Raw genomic sequence first — 17,887 nt, 5'->3', positions numbered from 1 at the left:
AGAACCCACAATGCTTAAAGGTCAGGCAGAGAGAAAAAGAGGTCATAATGAAAATTTACATGAAAAGTTCAGAGAGACAGCATATTCCAGGAGATGGTGGTATCTTACAATCCAAGGAAGATGAAACTTTGAAGATGAAAAGTATTTATGACATCTCACACTCTGCTGAGAAGTCAAGTAAGCTAAAGATAGAAAGGTGTCTGTCCACTGGATTTGGATTCAGAGAGTAAGGCTGCAAGTTGAGGGACCAAAATGAGTCAAAAATGAATGGGTGCAGCCACTATGGAAAACAGTATGGAGATTTCTCAAAAAATTAAAAATAGAAATACCATATGATCCAGCTATTCTACTACCGGGTATTTATCCAAAGAACATGAAATCAATAATTCAAAAGATATATGCACCCCTATGTTCATCACAGCATTATTCACAATAGCCAAGACATGGAAGCAACCCAAGTGCCCATCAACGGAAGAATGGATAAAGAAGATGTGGTATTTATATACAATGGAATACTACTCAGCCATAAAAAAAGACAAAATTGTGTCATTTGCGACAACATGGATGGACCTTGAGGGTATTATGCTAAGCGAAATAGGTCAGACAGAGAAAGACAAATACCGTATGACTTCACTCATGTATGGAAGATAAACACATAGATAAGGAGAACAGATTAGTGGTTACCAGAGGAGAAGCAGGGAGGGGGAGGGCAAAAAGGGTAAAGGGGCACATGTGTATGGTGATGGATAAAAACTGGACTGTTGGTGGTGAGGACAATGCAGTCTATACAGAAACTGAAATATAGTGATGTACACTTGAAATTTACACAATGTTGTAAGCCAATATGACCTCAAAAAAAAAATTTTTTTTTAAATAAAATTTAAAAAATATGAATGGGAATTAATGAAGTAGAGTCAGTAAATGTAGAGAACTCTTTCAAGATGATGCATGCAAAGCCTTTCTTCATCCTGCCCTTGCCTTTCTCTATACCCCCATCTCCCACTGTTCTCACCTGATTCTATAGTAAATTTCTTGCAGTTCTACAGACAAATATCACATTGTTTGTCAAGCATAGGTTTGGAAATTGCCATTTGGAAATGCCATCCTTCTGCCTGGAATGCTCTCCTCCCTCCTCCCATACTCCACTTCCGGGTTCTCCTGATGAACTCTACCTTCAAGACCCAATTGAACTGTGCCCTACTCTGTGCAGCCTTAGTTAACAGCCCCAGGTTGAGTTCATTTTTTTTCCATCTGATTGCCTCACACTTATACCCATTAGGGAAGGTGTTACTCTGATTCATAAACTGTCCCTATTTCTGATCTATATTGTGACAAGGATACTGAACTGTCTGACATCTCTGCATTTACAGGACCTTATACTTTCAACCACAAGGGGTGGGCAACAATGAGGGTAACTTTCTGTGGGAAACAGAGCCCACTGGATTGGGAGCTCCCAGAGGTGCTCTTCATAGCCCTAATGCCTAGCCAAGTTTCCAGCACATAGTAGGTATCAGATAAATGTTTGTGAAAAGAATTAAAATATATTAAATGTGATCCAAGGTCAGGAATGACCTCACTAGACATAAGAAGAATTAATTGCTCAGGGGAGATGTTAATGAGGAAAATCCTAGGTAAATTTTTAATTCCAACTAAAAATCAAAATAATGACATGGCTCTCTTCAGGGCTGATAATCAGCACTGGTGTGTACCGGTCAAGCCCAATTGTTTTTTTATTGCCAGCGATAATTCTGCCTGTGCCAGGCTTGTTGGTTATTATCTTGACTCTCACCCCTAATTTTATGAGAAAGCCTGATTCCTTAAGAGACCAGTCAGGGGCACACCCGCTGGATCTTAAAGACCTACCACAATAGTGTGCCCTAACATTTGTAAACAGGTGAAAATTGGTTAAAATGAGGGTCAAGAAAGACTTGGAGAGGAAACATCTCACAAAACAGCATGAGTCAGAGGCTTGAGGGGTGTGTAGGATGGGGGGCCTTCCAACTTTGCTTTGGTGGTGGTGGAAAGGTGGTTCTGGACTGATTTTATGCATAAGGACCTCAAATTTATTCCTAAACCTTCAAAAATAATCTAGACCAACCTCCCTCACCCAAAATAGATTTATTCTGTGTGCTGACTATGTTGAAGGCATGAGGGTGAGATTCACGATGGATGAGGTGTGAGATGTGGACTCAGCCTTCAAAGAGCTCCCAGTGTGGCACTACAAGCTGAGCTCTAGTCAAGAGCCACATGCTTCTCCTCCCACCCTCCCCCAGCCCCAATCTTTTATCTGTCGCGGCAAAACTTGGGAGCCAGGGCATTCTAGGAAGTCTCTTCTTTGGAGTAGCATAGGAGGAGTCCCTATTTCCGGTCTGTATTGTGACAAGGATATTGAACTGTATGATATCTCTGTCTTTACAGGACCTCACTCTTTCAACAACAAGGAGTGGGCAACAGTGAGGGCAACTCTATATGGGGAACAGAGCCCTGGTCACAGCAACTGACTGCCTCTTCTCCCCCAAACACACCTAGTTTGATGGGTTTTCTCCCAGAAGTGGTACATTTAAACCAGGAATTAACAGTTGGATAACAAAGGCTAAGATTTACTGAGTTCTTGCTCTGTATCAAACACTGGGCTAAATTCTTTGCGTGTATTATCTTATTTTAAAAAATCAATTAAAAAAAACCCTCACCACAGCCCTTTGAGGTAGTTACTATCACCCTCATTTACAGATGAAGAAACTGAGGCTCAGAAAGGGTAAGTAACGTGGTAAAATGGGGATCTGCACCCCACTTGATTGAGCACTGTACTAGATGGACTGCTGACACCCCCTAATCTATGAAGTCACTGAGCCCACCATTATTATACCTTCTATGCTACTCAGACTGAGTTAGAATAATTCATTTGTGCTTTTAAAAAAATCCCTTAGTCCCCCATGAAAGAATAAATCAGGTAATGAGGGGGGAGAGCAGAGTAAAGTGGAAGTAGCATACAGAAACTTATTATCCAACTGGAAGGAATTTGCCACTAGTGTTCAATCCCAGCCTTGGGACAGCCCACTTAATGCCTCACTCAGGGTTCAGTGTAGCACAACTAGGGGTGGGGGCCACCAGTCACATTGTATTTTATATGAAGCTAATCCTAGTCTTTAAGAACAGAAGTGTTGGGAATACAACCTTTGGCATGTTAGCTCTGATTCTCAATTTCCTCGTCTACAAAATGGAGGTAAATTTAATTTAATGCTTTTGAGGTAAGGGGTTAAATAAGATAGAATGCTGAGCACACAGTGGTCTTTCAATAGATACTAGTTCTTCCTTGCTGTTTGGAAAGAGGACTGCATTGGGAGTCAGTTCTGCCACTGATTCACCATGTGACATGAAGATATTGTTCCCCCCTTTAGGTCTCTCTTGTTTTCCCTCAGCTAGATTAGAGGATCTGCAAGTCCCTTTCTTCTCTGACGTACATTGATCCTGGGATTCTGTTCTTCTTCCAAGCAGTGACTTTTCTAAACCTCTGTACTGTTAAACTGCTTTCTGAATTCATTCAACATTCTCTAGCTTTTGCTGTTCTAATTAGCTTTTTACTAGAGTTGGATTTCTCCAAGTGTTTGTATTTACTTCTATCTGGCAGATCCAGTTCCTGATCATTTTTTTTTTTTTTTGAGGGAGATCAGCCCTGAGCTAACATCCGTGCTAATCCTCCTCTTTTTGCTGAGGAAGACTGGCTCCGAGCTAACATCTATTGCCAATCCTCCTCCTTTTTTTTTGCCTTCCCCAAAGCCCCAGTAGATAGTTATATGCCATAGTTGCACATCCTTCTAGTTGCTCTATGTGGGACACGGCCTCAGCATGGCCGGAGAAGCGGTGTGTCGGTGCGCGCCCAGGATCCGAACCCGGGCCGCCAGTAGCGGAACGTGCACACTTAACCGCTAAGCCACCAGGCCGGCCCCCTGATCATTTTTAATTTTGGTCTAGAATCCTCTATCATGTCCCAACAACGCCAAGTGCTCCCTCCCCCCAATGCTGGAGTCATGCTACACTGAAAATATGGGGTCCTAAAATCATTCACTATCTTATCATCGTTATTAACAAGCACATATTGAGGAGCTGGTTTGTGCTAGGTCTGAAACTACCCAAAAGAGGGGGGCAATATAAGGCCTGGCCAAGAAATCTCACCAGGAAAAGTAACTATGTACATCCGGAGGAAGAGAGCAATAATGTCCACCAACATAGTTCGTACGTAAGGCCAAATTTATAAGTTCCAGCTTGCCTTTGCTCATCATTGTATCTCTAGTGCCCTGCACAGTGCCTGACACATAATAGGTACTCAACAAATATTTATTGAATAAATAGTGAAGAAGAGAAATGGAGCACAAATGAAATGTTTTATATTGCTATGTTCTTAAAAAGGCTCTAGTTGGTCAGAATAGAATTAGGCTTTGGTCAGAAACCAACTTTGGCAAAATTATCCAGTAGGTAAAGTTTGTCTTCAAACTTATAATCCAGCTCCCTCTGCCCTCTCTATTAATGGAGAGAAAAATAACTCTAGAAAACGAAGCTCTTTAAATCATTTCCACTTATGTGTAAAATATTGATAATATTTTACACTTTGTCCCACTCCTCCCCAATCAATGGTGTTTATTTTTTAATAGGGAGTGGGGAGAAGTTTATGTCAAAGGAATTAATCTATAATATCATCATTTTAATTTCAAGCATTAGTTGCAGGTAGGCAAAGGGGTATGAACCACTTTTTGAGGAGAAAAATAAAAGGACTTACTTTTGATGCTCCTCAGATCAAAGTGATCAGTTGTCTATTCTAGGTATAAGGCTGGCATTTTGATGTTATAATCCAGATCATTCCTCCTAAGCACAATGCCCACTCATCCCAAGTTCTAAAAAGAAGTTTGCTTTTCAACAGCACATTAAAAGGATCATACGCCATGATCAAGTGGGATTTATCCCTGGGATGCAAGGATGGATCAAAATATGTAAATCAATAAATGTGACATACCACATTAACAGAATGAAGGATAAAAATCACATGATCATCTCAATAGATGCAGATAAAGCATTTGACAAAAGTCAACACCCTTTCATGATAAAAACTCTCAACAAACTAGGAATAGAAGGAATGTATCTCAACATCCATATATGACAAGCCCACAGATCACATCATATTCAATGGTAAAAAACTGAAAGCTTTTCCTCTAAGATCAGGAACAAGACAGGGATGCCTGTGTTCACCACTCCTATTCAACATAGTACTAGAAGTCCTAGCCAGGCAATTAGGAAAGAAAAAGAAATAAAAGACATCCAAATTGGAAAGGAATAAGTAAAATTATCTCAGTTCCTAGATTACATGACCTTACACGTAGAAAACCCTAAAGACTCCACACACCAAAAAAGAAAAACCCTGTTAGAACTGATAAGTGAACTCAATAAAGTTGCAGGAACAAAATCAACATACAAAAATCAGTTGCATTTCTATACACTAACAATGAATTATCCTAAAAGGAAATTAAGAAAACAATCCCATTTACAATAGCATCAAAAATAATAAAATACTTAGGAATAAACTTAACCAAGGAGGTTAAAGACTTGTACACTGAAAATTACAAGACATTGATGAAAGAAATTAAAGAAACACAAATAAACAGAAATACATCCCCAACTCATGGATTGGAAGAGTTAATATTGTTAAAATGTCCATACTCCCCAAAGCAATCTACAGATTCAGTATTACCCCACCAAAATCCCAATGTCATTTTTATAGAAATAGGGAAAAAAATCCTAAAATTCATATGGAACCACAAAAGACCCTGAATAGCCAAAGCAATCCTGAGAAAGAAGAACAAAGCTGGAAGTATCACACTTCCTGATATCAAAATATATTACAAAGCTACAGTATGGTATTGGCATAACAACAGCCATATAGACCAATGGAACAGAATAGAGAACATAGAAGTAAATCCATGCATATACAGTCAACTGATCTTCAACCAAGGGAGCCAGGAATACACAATGGGGAAAGGATAGTCTCTTCAACAAATGGTGTTGGGGAAACTGGATATCCACATGAAAAAGGATGAAGATGGACCCTTACCTTACACTATATACAAAAATTAACTCAAAATGAATCAAAGATCTAAATGTAGCTAAAACTATAAAACTCCTAGAAGAAAACAGGGGAAAAGCTTCTGGCATTAGTCTTGGCGATGATTTCTTGGATATGACATCAAAAGCAGAGTCAACAAAAGCAAAAATAGACAAGTGGGACTACATCAAACTAAAAAGCCCTGCACGGCAAAGGAAACAATAAACAGAGCGAAAAGGCAACCTACAGAGTGGGAGAAAATATTTGGAAACCCTATATCTGATAAGGGGTTAATATTCAAAATATGTAAGGAAGTCCTACAACTCAATAGCGAAAAAACAAATAACCTGATTTAAAAATGGGCAAAGGACTTAAAAAAATATTTCTCCAAAGATATACAAATGGCCAATAGGTACATGAAAAAGTGATCATCACTAATCATCAGGGAAATGTAACTCAAAACCACAATGAGCTATCACTTCACACCTCTCAGGATGGCTATTATCAAAAAAACAAAGTGATATCAAGTGTTGCAGAGGATGTGGAGAAACTGGAACTCTTGCACACTCTTGGTGGGAATGTAAAATGGTGCAGCAGCTATGGAAAACAGTATGGACATTCCTCAAAAAATTAAAAATAGAACGATCATATAATCTAGTAATCCAACTTCTGGATATATATCCAAAAGAATTGAAATCAGGATCTCGAAGCAATATCTGCATTTCCATGTTCATTGCAGCACTATTCACGATAGCCAAGATACGGAAACAACCTAAATGTCCATCGATGGATGAATGGATAAAAAAAATGTGGTGTGTACAAAATGGAATATTATCAAGCCTTTGAGAAGAAGGAAATCCTGCCATATGCAACAACACGGATGAACCTGGAGGACATAATGCTAAGTGAAATAAGCCAGTCACAGAAGGACAAAAGCTGCATGATTCTACTTACATGAGATATCTAAAATAGTCAAACTCATAGAAACAGAGAGTAGAATAGTGGTTGCTGAGGGCTGTGGGGAGGGGGAGAAGAGGAGTTGTTGTTCAATGGGCATAAAGTTTCAGTTATGCAAGACGACTAAGTTCCAGAGATCTGCTGTACAATATTGTGCCTATAGTTAAAAAAACTGTATTTGCACTTAAAAATTTAAGAGGGTAGAGCTCATGTTAAGTGTTCTTACCACAATAAAAAAATGAATAAAAATTTTGCTTTTTTTATAGCATTTTTCAAGTTTAGATATTTACGACATAGACCCTTCCTCAAGCCACATGTCAGAAAGCATCTCTTGCTATTTGTTCTCGGTTGTCCTTATCTTTTGTTAATCCCCAAGCTGAAGGTTTGTCCCTCCATTCTTTCTGGGCTCTATTTCATGCATTGGGTGGTATTTCCAACTCTGCAAGGACGCCCTGGAGAACCAGATAGTTCTATGTTGCTCTAGGATTTAGTCTTGATCCCTGACCCCAAGATTTTGCAGAAGGAAACTTATTCTGAGAAAAGAAGTAGGAAGACAAAGAAGAAAGGAAGACAGGGAAAGAAAAGAAGGAAGGAAGGAGGAAGGGAGGAGAGGAGGAAGGGAGGAAGGAGGAAGGGAGGAAGGGAGGAAGGGAGGAGGGTAGGAAGGGAGGGAGGGAGGATGCCCTAAGCCTTCACCTGCTGATTGGGGTTTAAAGACAAAATTTTAAAGCTCTTGTGTAAAAGACACTGTCTTCAGAACAAGCCGGCTGAAGGCTTCCCTGGGGTTAATGGAAATGTGGACATAACTAAAAGTTTGAAGGTATGAAATTTTGGAAATAGAATACTACTGACCCACAGCGCTTCTGGGGCCGTTGCCTAGGTAACTCAAGTTCGAACACCTGCATGGAATCAGGCTTCCATGGAAAGTAGATAGAGCATAGGGATGCATCATTTCATTTCAGGTAGCTTTCACAATCTGGCGGGAAGCCTGATTTCACAAGGAAAACGACTGTTCTTTAAACATGTACAAAGAAAGACTATGACAAATAGCTCTGAGTAAAATGGTTCCTCACCCTAGCATGTCAAGCCTAGGACTTCTATGGATGATTGATCTTTGCAGTTACAGCCTGAATCAAGTTAACAGCTTGTGTAAGACAACATCAGGAAGAAATAAAAAAGAATCATGAAAGAAACTAAATGAAAGCTTGGATGAGAGCCTTTGAGCCCAAATCATGATTTAAAGTGTCTTGAAAGCTCTTTTTCCCCCTTTCTCTCCTTCTTTCTTTCTCTCTTGCATTCTTCCTTTTGTTTCTACATATTACAGTAAAACTGATGTATCTCAGTCAGAAGTCTGAGCTCCCAAGTGGGCTGTGCTCCCCCCCAAAACAATCTTTCTAATAAACAAGAGCTGTCAACTACTCACCATGTAATTCACCGCTTAAATGTCTTCAATTTACCGTCTGCGCACACAAATCTCTGGCATAGCTACACAGTGTGTCCATTTCAGTGCATCCTCTAAGCGTTCATAATCCTGCCAAGGACTCCAGTCTGTTGATAAATTCCATTAATGGGGTAAATAATTGAGAGAGATAGTAAACCTTTTTGCAAATCACTCTTCAGCATTCCCAGACCTAGACCAGGATTAGGATTTAGAAAGACACTTCTAATCCTTTAAATTGATCCCACCTGTAGCAGAGTTAGTGCTGACCTAAATGCATTGACCCAGAGATTAACAAACAATTAGAGTCCTCTGGATAAATGCGTCCTCCACAGACTACTGCCTTCTCCTACCTTTCAAAGTCGGACTCACATACCGTCGGATTTTGCCTCTCTGTTATTCCTTTTTCCCTTCTGTCTAATAACCACACATCGCCCTTTCTCCAGAACAGCTTTAAATGCCAGAACATCCATCAGGTCTGATTCCACCAGGATATGAAAGATCATCCAGGTTGGGTCCTTGCAAAATTCAAAGTAGGTGAAGTTTGTCTCCTTCTTCTATTCTCCTTAAATGCCTCCACTGCCTTTCCTTCCAAGAGAGATCTCCAACTTCTCCCCACACCTCTGCACACCCCCATACTTTAGAGCTATCCCTTCCTTAGCAGTCCTCTCTGTCGTAGGCACCATTCATTCAGGGCCCTGTTCTAGATTCCTAAGGTAAATGCTGAAGTGTTTGTGGCTAAAAATGACTTCTATTAAATGAGGGCTACTATATGGCAGACATTTAAAAAGTAACAGTTTTATTGAGACATAATTCATATACCATAAAATTCACTCTTTTAAAATGTACAATTTGGCGTTTTTTTTAATATATTCACAAGGTTGTACAACCATCACCACTATCCAATTCCAGAACATTTTTATTATCCCCACAAAGAAAGCCTGTACTCATTTAGCAGTCACTCCCCATTCTCCCTCTCCTCCCAGCCCCTGCCAACCCCTAATCTACTTTCCGTCTCTATGGATTTGCCTATTCTGGATATTTCATATAAATGTAAACATACAATATGTGGTCATCTGTGACTGGTTTCTTTTACTTAGCAAAATGTTTTCAAGGGTCATGCATGTTGTAGCATGTATCAGTACTTCATTCCTTTTTACAGCTGAATAATATTCCATTTTATTGGACATACCACATTTTGTTCATTCATTTATCAATGGATAGACATTTGGGTGGTTTCCACTTTTTGGCTATCATGAATAACGCCTCTACGAACATTGTGTACACGTTTATATATGGACATATGTTTTCAATTTTGGGGGTAAATACCTAAAAGTGGAATTGCTGGGTCATGTGATAACTCTATGTTTAACTTTTTGAGTAACTGTCAAACTGTTTTCCAAAGAGGCTGTGCCATTTTACATTCCCACTAGCAGTATATGAGGGTTCTTGTTTCTCCATGTCCTTGTCAACACTCATTATAATCTGTCTGTCTTTGTTTAGTATGGTAGGCATTTTTACATGTACATTATCTCATTTTATATTCACAATCATGATGGTAGATATTATTCTCCCCATTTTGTAAATGAGGATACCAAGACTCAGATAAATTAGGCAATAATATTTATTGAATGCTGATGATGTGACAGGCATTCTTGGAAGCCCTATCTCCTTTAATCTGCACAGTGATCTCATGAGGTAGATACTATTTGAATTCCAGACATACAGAGAGGTTAAAGTAATTTACCCAAAGTCACACAGCCACTAATCAGTGGAGCCAGAATTTAAACCCAGACAGTCTGATTCTGAGTAAGTGATGGAGTCAGAATTCAAACCCAAGGCCATTTGGCCCCAACAAAGCCCACGCTTATCCTTGCTATGTTCCACTAATGCACTTCTTGTGTTATCCCCTCAAGGCTGCTTGCACTTTAACAGGGGCTCCAGGAAAACATGGTGACTACCCAAAGGAAACAATCCCTAACTGTAAAATTTTGGGAGACCTAATCGAAATATTCGTGCAAGTGAAGTCCTTCTAGCTTTCTCTACTACTGATGCCATGGTGCCCTTTGTGAGCCCCAGCAGGTACTTCACAGGAGAGTTCTGATGAGGACTAGGATGGATAAGGGACCATCATTCAAGGAAGGCTCCAAAATCCTGAATAGCCATGAGATTCCAAATTTATAGGTGGGAGTAGTTGGGAATTAGCATATAAATAAAACTTCTAAAGTAATTTTTTATTACGAGTTCTACAAACACTTGTCTCTCTCTATGGAATGATAACAGCTAACAGTTATTGAAGGTTCACTATGTGCTAGGCACTTTTATATGGGCTTTACATATACCAAATCACTGAATAATCACAACAGTCCTACAGAGTGGGTATTATTATCATCTACATTTTATAGATGAGGAAACTGAGGCACAGAGAGGTCAAGTAACTTGTCCGAGGGCACACAGCTACTACGTAGTGGAGCCAAATTGTGGAAATAAGTGGTTTAGCTTTAGAGTCAAGGGTCTTAAACACTGCCTCTCAAATGAAATCACAGGGTAGGCCCATTGGATTTATTGATAGGCTCAAAAATACCCATTGGCTCTCTAGACTTCAGTGACAGTATAACTAATGATGATTTTAGAACAGAAATTCAAAACCATTTGAGTTCCTTGTGAGTCTAAAAATATACAAAAATTCTAAATCCATTCATGAGTACAATCTTAGGGATCATTCTTACAGATCTTTTAGAACCACTCTGTCAGAAACATCAGCTGCACTGGTTAAATATTATCCCTTGGGAATCATATTGACCTACAGCACCATGTTGTTCATGAGATTCTACTGGATTTTATCGAAACTTATATCAGTTCCCGTTCTATATTCCCAATATCGAAGCCTAACAATTTACAGAATTCAGTCATCTCTGGATGGTCTGGATGATCTTTACTTCCTAAAGAGCCATGGAATGAAAGCATCCAAAATGGCACCCTCTCCTCCAATAAGACTGATCGTGAAGCCAGACACATCTCCCTAACTTCCCTCTCAACTTGAGTTGCAAAGACAAAAACACAGTCCCCTAACATTAAATGATTTTTTTTACTGTTAAACACTACAGAGAACCCCCAATTATATACATCATGGGAAAGTGGCAGAGGCTTTCCAGGACTTTAGCCTGGGATCTATGTATTCCTTTTGGGACTGAGACACAGGATGAATAGTTCTGCAGGGCTGGGGCCTGGACTATAAAAATAGGTCCAGAATGGTGTGTTCCTAGTTAATCATCCAGAACAGGGCTTGGACAAGTAGCTCCTTGCAGTCAGGAAGTCACGTGAGAACCTGGGGAGCAAGAGAGGTGGGGGGAGGTGACTGAGAGTGGGAGAGGAAAACTACAAGAAAGGATGTTAGACAAACATTCACATTTTGCCACAAGGGCTGCCATGCCACAAGGAGGAAAACAAAATTTAACAGTTGCTGTGAGCTCTATGTGCCAGCCACGGTGCTACAAGCATGAAAGGCACTCTCTCATTGCAATCGTCACAAAAACTCTATGACGCATGTAATTATTTTCCTCATTTTTGACAAATGAGGCTTAGGCACAGCAGGTAACTGCCCAGGCTCAGGCTAGATTCAGAGCCAGATCGGCCTGATTCCAGTGCAGGCTCTGAACTGCAATTTTCAACATCTCTTTAAACGTTTCATATAAGTCCTAGCCCACTGAATGTTCTTTTGCAAATTCAGTAGCAATAACAAAGTTCTCTCTCTGCTTAGAGCACTCAACAAGATATATATTGCTTCTTAAAAGAAGGATAGCTTTGGGCAGCAGGCAATATAATAATTACCAATTATTGAGCACCCCCTCTCAACTGGCACTGTAAGTGTATTAGTTTCTTAATTTCTCACAACAACCCTAAGAGGTGGGGACAATTCTTATCCTCACTTGAAAGGTGGCGGAAAAGGTAAAATTCAGAGAGGTTATGTGACTTGGCCAAGGTCACACAGCTAGTAAATGGTGGAGTTAGGGTTCAAATTCAGGCAGCATGGCTCCAGGACTCAGAGCTTAATAACTTTGCTGTATTGCTTCAGGATGCAAAGAAGCTATTGGAGGGTATTTCGTTTATCTATTTATCTATATATCTATTTATGGCATTATACATGAGTTTATTTTTCTCCGGTTTTGAGGGGAGAGGTAGAATCCTGACTTAGCTTTCTGCCACATTCAGCCCAGAAAACGTGACCAGAATAAAGCTCAGTGCTGCCCTCTAGTAGTCAGCTCCCAAACTGAAATTAAAGCTGAGACTATAATGACCCCACATAGCCACAGGATGGCACTATTATACAAGTATTCTCAAACCCCTCTTAATTAACTTTTTAAAAAATTAATACAAGCATTACACAACTGTTGTAAAAATATTTTAGAAGATGCAGAACAGTAAAAATCAGAAAAAATATTTTTTTTTGGACGAACACTGTATTTTTTCTAAAATTAGAATCAAACCACGTATACAATTTTGTAAGCTCCTTTTTTTTTTAATTTAATACCATAACATACATAAGTTCTCACCAAGGGCCCAGGATTTGGAGTCAAGCCCACGTGCCTGCCAACTCTGTCTCCACCTTTCCTAACCACGTGACCTCGGGCTAGTTGCTTAAGCTCTCTAAAGTCTATGTTTCCTCTTATGAAAGAATTGATGGTAACAGAGCTACAACCCAGCACTGCTGTGGGGATTAAAGAGGATGATGCATATTAAGTATCTGGCACACAGGAAGTGCTCAAAACATGGCATTTCTTAGCCAGAGCATTTTATGACCATGCTAAACCCTAGGCACTCTTGTTTTTGGGGGCCCCACCTCACATCTTACCATATACACTTGAGCATATGCCCACGTCCTACGTTAAATATATTTTTTGCTAAAAATGTGAAGTAGCTTTTAAATTTTGCTTTTGAAATTTATTATTAATTATGACTTCTTAGCAGAGATTATATATACTCAGGAATTCTTACAAACTGATACAATCTAACCAACACTTTTTTCCAATGTATTGAAATTTTTCTGAATACAAAAAGAAATAATTAATAAAATTGATGTGTTACATTTTTGACATTTACTTAAACATTTATTGACTTTAATTTTGTAGTTACCTTAATATTTTGAAGCTAATAAATTTCGTCAAGCTTCAAATACCTTTGCAGGTCCTTGAAACGTTCATCGGCCTTAGGCATTGTGCCTACAGTGCTTAACGGATTAAAAGAAAAGTTTCTGGCTAACATTATTATCATTTCACTTACGCATTATTTTATGGCTATGGAATATTTAATTTTGTGTATGATCCAAAATGTACTCAATCATTCCCCTAGTATTATATATTTAGGCTGTTTCCAATTTTTCCCTATTATAAATGATGCTACAATAGATGTCTTTTAATATAAACCTCTTTTCAGTATATTAGGATTATTACCTTAAAATAGATTCCCAGAAGTGGAATTAATGTGTCAAAGTATATGAATATCAGTAACGATCCTTGCCATATATGGTCTATCTATTTTCCAAAATATTTGGACCAATTTATGCTCTCTCCAACAGTGAATAAAAGAAAGGTATCCATTTTATTGCTCTGTCACCAGCTTCAAGTTGTCTCAAACTTATGTTCGTTAATTTCACAGGCCAAAAAAATGATGTCTGGTTTTAATATCCACTTTTGGATTCCTGGTGAGTTGTTTAAAAATTCTTTCTCTGTAATTTTGTAAGCCATATACATTTTCTGTTTTGTAAATTGTCTCTTTGTCATTTCCCCCGCTTCTAAGATCCAGTAGTAGGTAGAGAATACCCAAAAATTAGTGTCTTGCGCAGCATTATGCAGAAGTGGGTAGTTAGTAGTACTATATAATAACTACAGACTGTGCTAATACTATGGATTGGTTTACTCCACCTCCATTCCACCCACTAGTCCCATGCAGCTAGGGTTTTGCATGCAAATTAGATATCACCAAGTAGATGCACTTATGTGAAGTCTGGCAGGTAGAAATGGGCTCACAAGCTAGAGAGAGCACTCCTGTCTATATATGGGAGGTTTTTCTGCAGTGTTTCTTCTCTCGCTTCCTGGGTATCAAGAGGAACTGAGGGGTTTCCCCCAGCAAAGGCAGCAACAGCAGTTTCTTGATCTGGTTTCTAATCGCTGGATCACAGCTATGGATGCTCTTCATCTAGCTCCCGGGTATTCAGTGACAGCTGAAGCAGATGCGGAGGTGACAATGGCAGGTTCTTGATTCTGGCAGAGCTCTAGGGGTGACCTCAGAGGCAGTAGCTCCCTTGAGGTTTCAGTCCCGTATTTTTCTGGAACTATTCTTTTAATTCCCGCCTATACCCACTCCTTTAGAACTTCCAGCAATTTTGTAAGTACTCAATTCTCTGTTTTAAATTCCTTCCTGTAAATTATGAACTTTTTGCAATGTGATCTAACTGTATCTGTTATTATTTTTAAATATGCATGCCCTTTGACCCAGCAATCTCACTTGGAAAATTGTATTGCACAGAAATAAAAGCACCAGGACTCACTGCCACAAAGACGTTTATTGCAGTGTTATTTTTAGTGCCAAAAAACCCTGGAGACAAACTGAATGTCCATCAATAGGGGAATGGCTAAATTCATTACAGTACATCTACACTATGGAATATTTTAGATTAAAATAAAAAATATGCTGTATATGTATTAGCCTGAAAGGATGCACAATATATGATATATTTAATGAAGCAGGTTGTATAATTCCATTTTTGTAATAAAGAAGTAGGGGCAGCCCTTCCTGCTTAAACTTCTTAGAGTGGCTTCTATTTCCTGCACTGAATTCTGACTGATACACACACTGTCACACTGTCATCATCATCATTAAACATTGTATATCTAAGGTGTTGTGAACATCTGGTTTCCAATCCAGTTATGGATCACAAAAATGAGATAAATATACAAGAAAATTCTTGGAGGCCTAATACTTATTAAAATGTTGTACCACACAAGGGATGTGTGGTACATTCTGCTTCAAGATGGAGTAACTTGTAGCAGACCAATGCTGTTGCTGAAAATAACTAGAAAAATCAGGCAAAATTCCAAAAACCAAAGTCCTTCTTGTAAGCATCAGAGGGCCAGGACTTGAGAGGTGAGATCCCAGAAAGAAGGGAAACTCATCAGAGTAAGTCCAACTTCCTGCATGTTGTTTTTTTATTTTCCCTTAGGATATTTGTCAATTCTTGGCCCAGACACTGGGTAGAGGATAGCTCCTAAGAGGCAGAGAAGCCACCAGAGCTTTAGGTAATATCACAGGACTGGGGGTACAAAAACGGGAGTTTGAATTCTGCCAAGGCCAGCTAGGATTTGAGCGGTGAACGGCCACAATCTAGAGAGAGGAGAAGCACAGAAAAGTGAGGTTGACACTCAGCACAGGTTTTCCCTTCAGGAAATTGCCAATTAAGTTGCACAGTGCGAAAAATGAGAAGTCAAGCAGAGTGGCTACCAAGTAGAGTGGAGTCCTGGGAAGTTTCACAGAGCTGAGGAGACAAAGATTGGAGTTCAGAACTTCTCAAGGAGGAAGATCCCGAGGAAACATTCACCCTCTTCCTCTCATTTAGGACACCTTAGAGAGCTATATTCTAGGAATGGGGCAAACTAGAGATAGGCTGCACCTAGCAAACGCTGCAAACCAGCCTCGAGTCACTTCAGGGGCTGATTGGATTAAGGTGATTCACCCTTCTGCTGCCTTGCAGAAAATAAGGTGAATCCTCTCTGAAGGGACATAAGATCATCTAGAGGCTATATACCTTTTCAGGCACAAAGTCCGGCAGTCAGTAGAAAATTAACTAGAAATAGAAGTACCAAGAAACAAGCCCAAGAAGAAAAAAACCCCCAAGCAATAGAAATAGACTCATAGTGATCCAGTTATTGCAGTTATATGACATGGATTATAAATATTCAAGAAAATAAAGGACGACGTGGTGAATTTCACCAGAAAGCTAGAATCTATGAAAAAGAATCAAATGAAAATTCTAAAATTGAAAAACACGATAACTGAAATTAAGAATTCAATAGATGGAGCGCATAAAGTCTAAGGTTTACTGCTACTTTTCAGGACGTGCCAAGCGCCAGTTATGTTATTCCCTTCAGAAGATTCCCCTCCCCCATTGTATATAGCATTTGGGAACTTCCAATCAAAATGCCCTGTGCTCCTCTGGTCAAGAGGTGGGCATGAATTCTAAGCCAAGTCGATTGAATTCTCTTAGGAAGTTGAATCTTGCGCTGAGCAACGCAAAGACAGAAAACAGTTAGAGCTGATTCATAGTGCCACTGGTGCTCTGGAAAAGTGTCCATTAGTTCCCTCTATCTAGATCCTGGAAGATGCCTTGTTCCTGAGACCCGATTGTTTAGTTTTTCCTTCTGTGAGCTAACTCATTGCCTTCCAGATAAATTCCTTGGTTAGCCAGTGTATTAGTTTGGGTAAGTAATAAACAAAATTCCTAAATCTTAGTGGCTTTAAAAAATGTCTATTTCTCATTCATGTCCAATCCAAAGTGGGTCAGCAGGAGGACGATGCTCAATAGTTACTCAGGAACCCAGGCTCCTTCCATTCTTTGGTTCTGCTCTCTTCTAGGTCTTAGGAGTTGCTATGGACTGAATGTTTGTGTCTCCCCCAAAATTCATGTGTTGAAGCCCTAATCCCCCTTGTGATGCTATTTGGAGGTGGGGTCATGAAGGTGGAGCCCTCATGAATGGGATTAGTGCCCTTATAAGAAGAGACACGAGAAATATGCTCTCTCTCCACCATGTGAGGACACAGCAAGAAGGAGTCCATCAGCAAACCATGAAGAAGATCCTTACCAAGAACCAAATTGGCCAGAACCTTGATCTTGGACTTCCTAACCTCCAGAACTGTGAGAAATAAATTTCTATTGTTTAAGCCACTCAGTTTATGGCATTTTGTTATAACAGTTTAAGCTAAGACAGGAGTCCTCTGCATTCAGCTGGCAGGATCAAATGTGGGAGGTTTTTATGGAAAACAGCAAGTATCACTTCTGCCCATATTCCATGGGCTAGATTCAGTTACATGGTCACACCTCACTGCAAGGTGGGCTGGGAAATGTAATCTAGATGAGCATCCAGAAAGAAGAGGAGAACATTGATATTGAGGAGCACCTGCAGTCTATACCACAACCAAAGTCAATTCTGTAACTTGCAAACAGAGGACCCTAACCAATATAGATACACAGGATTTTAACAGACAGAGCTTGAAGAGGAGAGCAATTCAGATAGAGGAACTAGTGCAAACGAAGAGAAGAGAGAATCATGTGGTTGGCTGGAGTGTTGAATGGACGATTGGGAGCAGTGGGAGGCAAGGTTGTAAGAAGCAGGTAGGGTCCTGAATGC

Source organism: Ceratotherium simum, chromosome X (genome assembly GCF_057802395.1).
Source record: "Ceratotherium simum simum isolate JZ-2026a chromosome X, ASM5780239v1, whole genome shotgun sequence".
NCBI classification, from domain to species: Eukaryota; Metazoa; Chordata; class Mammalia; order Perissodactyla; family Rhinocerotidae; genus Ceratotherium; species Ceratotherium simum.
Note: the sequence above shows the minus strand (reverse complement) of the source record.